Here is a 5,306-nt window from a genome sequence, read left to right as displayed (position 1 = left end):
GTCAGTTCTCTCCTTCCACCTTGTGAGTCCAGGGGATTGAACTCAGGTCATCAGTTTTGGCGGCCAGTGCCTTAACCCTCTAAGCCATCCTGGCCAGCCCGGTGTTAACAGTCTTATGATTAGAACATCTAATTCAACATTTCCCAAAATGTGTTCTATAAAACGTTAGTTCAGAAGAAAAGGGGAACCTCGGCTCAAAGGAGTTGGGGAAGTGAGGTATTCCCACAGCTGTTCCTGAGACTCAGCAAACCACCAAAGGCTCTGAGAAGGTCGGCAGGGAAGGAACTCTTTCCAGCTCTGTTTAACCTGTCACAGAGCTCCTGGTTCATGAACTTCTGAACATGTCCAGAAGTGTGTTCCAGGACAAACTCTTTGAGCCATGTTCATTTGATCCTCTGCCTTAGTGAGGCTCAGGCAGGTGACGTGACATGCTGTGTTACCCAGTCAGTGAACAGCAGGGCTGAGACTTGACTCAGGCTAAGGAATTCCTTGACCATCGCTGCCTCTACAAAGCCACACTAAGAAAATGCCTCCTACCGTTGCCATGGGCAAGCACTCTTAAGCACTCGAGAGTCACTAGAGAGTCAGACATCACAAGGCCCTGGTTCAGTCTCCAGCACCACATAAACTAGGCATGGTCCAAACCTGTTATCCCATCACCTGAGAGTGAAGGCAGAGGTATAAACGTTGGAGATTCGTGTTAGGGTTCTGTGACTTCAGGCTCCTTGTGCTGGATAGCTTTAGTGTCAACTTGACACACCTGGGTTGAGGGAGCCTCAATTGTGGAATTGCCTTCATTGGACTGGCCTGTAGCCATGTCCATGGGGCATCTTCTTGATGAGTGATGTGGGAGGGCCCAGCCCACTGTGGGTGGTGCCACCCCTGGGCAGGTGGGCCTGTGTTGCATAAGGCTGCAGGCTGAGCAGGGGCCAGGGGAGCAAGCCAGTAAGCAGTGATCCTCCATGACCTGTGCTCCAGCTTCTGCCTCCAGGTTCCTGCCCTGAGTTCCTACCTTGGGCTCCCTGATGAACTGCGACCTGGGAGATGGAAGACAAACCCTTTCCTCCCTAAGTTGGTATTGGTCAGAGTGTTTTGTCACAGCAATGAAGAAACAAACTAGGACACTCCTCCAGCACCTGCACCCCTGCCTTTGGGGTACAAGGTCCCTTCTGGCCTGTGCTCTCTCCTGCTGCCTTCAGCAAGGGTAGAGAAGCTTTGCAGTAGATTGGCTCTGCCTTTCCCAGTCCCTGGTCTGTAATATCGTAGCTGCTGGTCCCTGGCCAGGAACATTCATAGGCAGGCACCAATTTTCCTCCGAAACCCCACAAGCCTGGAACTCTTTTCTAAAGGAGGAAAGCAGAGCAGCCCAGCCCTGACAGCGTGGCAGACTGCATGTCCCCTGACGTGGCCTGCAAGCCAAGCCAAACCAAACCTCTGTTACTTTCAGCAGATGTGTGGGAAGCCAGAAATAATGAAGACCAGCCAGGCATGGACGTGGCAGCCCAGCCCGTGACTCAGCCACCCGGTCCCAGAGCAGCCTGGAGCTCCAAGAACCTCCTAGGGATCTCACAGGCCGGCGAAGAAGGGTCTAGATTAAGCATCCCAGGCGTTACCCATCTCTGCCATGGATCCCGAGAGAAAGCCAACCCCACCGGTAGCTGCTTTCTCCTGACACTGCCATTGTGGTATACTCCCCCTCCTGGCTGCTGGACCCCCTCATGGGTTCTCAAGTGGCTTGCTCACATCCTGGAGTCCTCACAGTTGCATGCCTAAGTTTCAGGGGGACAAAGGGGAAAGGAGGCTGTTCTGCAGGTCTCTAGCCCAGCTCTGCTTCAACCTAAGATCTTGTATTGAAAGCAAAATTTGGGGGTCCAGAGATGGCTTGGCAGTTAAGAGTGCTTGCTGCTCTTCCAAAGGACCCAAGTTCAGTTTCCAGCACCCACATCAGGAGGCTCACAATCCCCTGTGACTCCAACTCCTGTGGATCCAATGTCCTCTTCTGGCCTCCTTGGGCACTGCACGTATGTGGCACATGTGTGTGCACATAGACACACACACACAAATAAAAATAAATAGTATTGTTTAAAAAATTGAGGTTGATCATGGCGTCATAGGCCTGTAGCCCCAGCATTTGGGAGGCCGAGGCAGGAAGATTGCATGTTTATGGCCAACCTGGTCTATATAGTGAATTTCAAGTCAGTCTGGGTTTCAGAGTAAGACTCCATCTCGACAAACAACAAAAATTTAAAAACTTCTGATGTACTAATTTATGCTGGGTCCACTGACTCTCCATCCGGGGAAGCCTGCAGTTCAGCATGTCCAGATTCAGAACCCATAGTCCCTCTCCTCCCCACAGCCTCCTCCTCTCACCCCTGGAGCAGGAGAAGGGGGTTGGAGGAGATCAGGGACCCAGCAGGCAGACTCAACACCTTCAGCACCAGGTGACAGGTGAGCAGCCCTTCTGCCGCAGTACACCTGAAGTTCACTTTGCAACCCGGAGACCAAGTACCCTGACTCAGATACGGTCTGGTGCTTTCTCCCCTCCTGAAAGGTTTCTCTTCAGCTGAAACCCACCTGAAGGAGAAAGCCCCGCCTGGGGTCACCTTTGGGTGCCCGTACTTGAAAGGGTGAGCCATCTTGCTGCCCACCTTTTTGAAAAGAGTTCTACAAGAAAAGCTGAAAGACCCTGGCTCCTCAACGGGGGCACTGCTGCCACTGGGCTTTAGCTCGCTTGTGTGTGAGATGAGGTGCCCGTTTGCTCAGACTTCACAACAACAGCAGCCGAGGGCCCAGGCAATGGCCCTCTTTCCTCTGTGCTCCCCATTGGTAGCTGTCGCTTTGCTATTTTAATCGGAAAGAAGAGTCCTACAGCTAATCAGATGTTTGAAAATGATCAGACCTGTAGAAATTCCTTTCTTTTTCTTTCTTTTTTGGTTTTTGTTTTGTTTTGGGAGAGTTTTTTGCTGTAGTTTTGTTTTTGAAACTGGGTCTCACTATGCAGCCCTGGCTGGCCTTGAATTTGCTATATACACCAGGTTGGTCTCAAACTCACAGAGATCCTCCCGCCTCTGCCTCTCCAGTGCTGGGATTAAACACATGTACCACCACACTCAGCCCAGAAATTCCTTTTTAAAAAAAGAAAAAAAGGACTAGGGAATCCAGAGCCTTGTGCTAGGCAAGTGATCCACAACCGAGCTGTACTCTCAGCTCCTTTCAACCTTCCTCCTCTTCTGTCTCCTGAATTCCTCACTCAGTGCTGGATGCTCAGTTGTGCTGGCAGAGCCTGTGGGATTCTCCACTCCGCCACCCCAGGCCTCTCATCAGCTCCCCATGATCTCCCAAGGAGCCAGACTCTGCCGTCCATTGCAGCATGGGCTGAGATACCAGAGCAATGAGACCCAAAGGCCAGGCCAGGTCCCAGCCAGACACTCATCTGGTCCAGGGCCGCGGGCTCCAATTGTTCCCCTCGCCGACTGAACTGCCACCTCCCCAGACCCATCCCAAGTTGAGTTATTCTCCTGATTCAGACATTTTTGCGGTGTGAAATCACCTCCGCCCCAGCAGCTGAAGCCTGGAGCTTGCCCCAGCCCACTGCAGCTGCTCTGGCCCTCCCCTGCCCTGCCACATCTCCACACCCTCAGCTCCTCTCCTCCAGGCCCTAAGAATTTCCTTGGGATGCCTTCCGACTCTGTGAAGAAACATGGACAGAGGCCAGGATGAGTGGGCTGCAGCTGTTACTTTCCCAGAGCTCCTGTTGCAGACCCTTGGAGAGGCAACTAGAGAAACGTGTTAGATAAGGCGGAGAAAGAGACAGAGCTAGGGGAGACGAGAGACCCAGAATCTGACAGAGAAGAGACAGATACAAAGATGCATCATGGGAGAGAGAGAGAGAGAGAGAGAGAGAGAGAGAGAGAGAGAGAGAGAGAACTGGCAACACAAAGACCCACTAGTCAAAGGTCCACGGAGTGTGCGTTCAACGTTGGACTGGAGCTCAGTCCCCGAGCTCATCCTGGGTCAATCTTTCCCAGGGGATTGTCTATGCTGAGCTCAGCTGTTTACTATTGATTAGAGATCTGCTTCTGGAGTTACATGTTAACCCATCCATTTCTGTCCAGTGACACAAAGGACCACCAGGGATTACATTGTAGTTTCCTTACAGGACATTAACCAGTATCTTATACGACATAACAACATTTCCCTTGTTCCTTCACGATCTGCACACAATCTCCCTTTGAGTTCTCTTTTGAACCAGACTCATTAACTTGTCTGTGTGTGTATGAAGTAGAAGTTTAAAATGTTTGGGTTTTTTTTTATTTTTTTGGCGGGGAGGGGCAGGGTCTCATGTAGCCCAGGCTGGTCTTGTCTGTGTAGCCACTGGTAGAAAGGAGAAGCAAGCTGGGACATTGTCTAATTGTCCTGTTTAGTCTCCTGCAGTAGAGGAAGGTGGCTTTGAGGGCAGGGACAGGGCTGTTACATCTGAGCGTCTGACACTCACTAAATCTGGCCCTGGCACTGGAAGATGCTGCCAGTTCATGTGGGAGGCAGGAAGGAAGCTACCAGGCAGACAGAGACATGCACAGGAGGAACCGATCCTCTAATCTCCCTCTGGAACCCGTGTTCCCATGCCTGAGACCAGGGAGGCAGAGGGTCTAAGGCAGTTCAGCATGTGCGCGCGCACGCGTGTGTGTATGTGTGTGTGTGTGTGTGTGTGTGTGTGTGTGTGCCTGTGTGTATATAGAAAGCTGCCAGAACAGGCCAGGGTTTAGCCAAGAGGCAGGCTGATGATTCTAGTCAGTAGACTGGAACCCAGCTTCCCTCTCTTGGCCATCAGTGCCCCCACACAACCGGGCCCCAGGCTTCAGGTTCAGTTCAAACAGCCCTCTTCCCTGCCCAGTCCTCCACCAGCCCATCGGCATCGTGCCACTGAGCTCAAGGCCACGCACAAGCTGTTCTGCCCCCCTTCTCCTCCGATCTCAGCTCTACTAACGTTTGGGGTTGAGTTCTTGAGACAGGCTGTCAACATGTAGCCCAGGATGCCCTCCAACTCCCAACCCTCCTGTCCCAGCTAATCTTAGAGCCGCAGTACCTTGTCCTCTACGCCCTGCCTGGCTATTGTTTTCACAGCATCCATTGCAAGACACTGTTTGTTTATCTCATGTTTATTGATTGGCTTGTCTCTCACTCTTCTCCCAGAATTCCCGGCTTTGTCTGCCTTACTCAACAAAGCATTCATTGCTTGTGCTTCCCAAAAGCCTGCCATAAGCATCTGTTCAGTTGGATTGTTCTCTTATCAAGAACTCCTGAGA

The sequence above is a fragment of the Nannospalax galili genome, unplaced genomic scaffold, assembly GCF_000622305.1.
Source record: "Nannospalax galili isolate Female #2095 unplaced genomic scaffold, S.galili_v1.0 scaffold706, whole genome shotgun sequence".
Lineage (NCBI taxonomy): Eukaryota > Metazoa > Chordata > Mammalia > Rodentia > Spalacidae > Nannospalax > Nannospalax galili.
Note: the sequence above shows the minus strand (reverse complement) of the source record.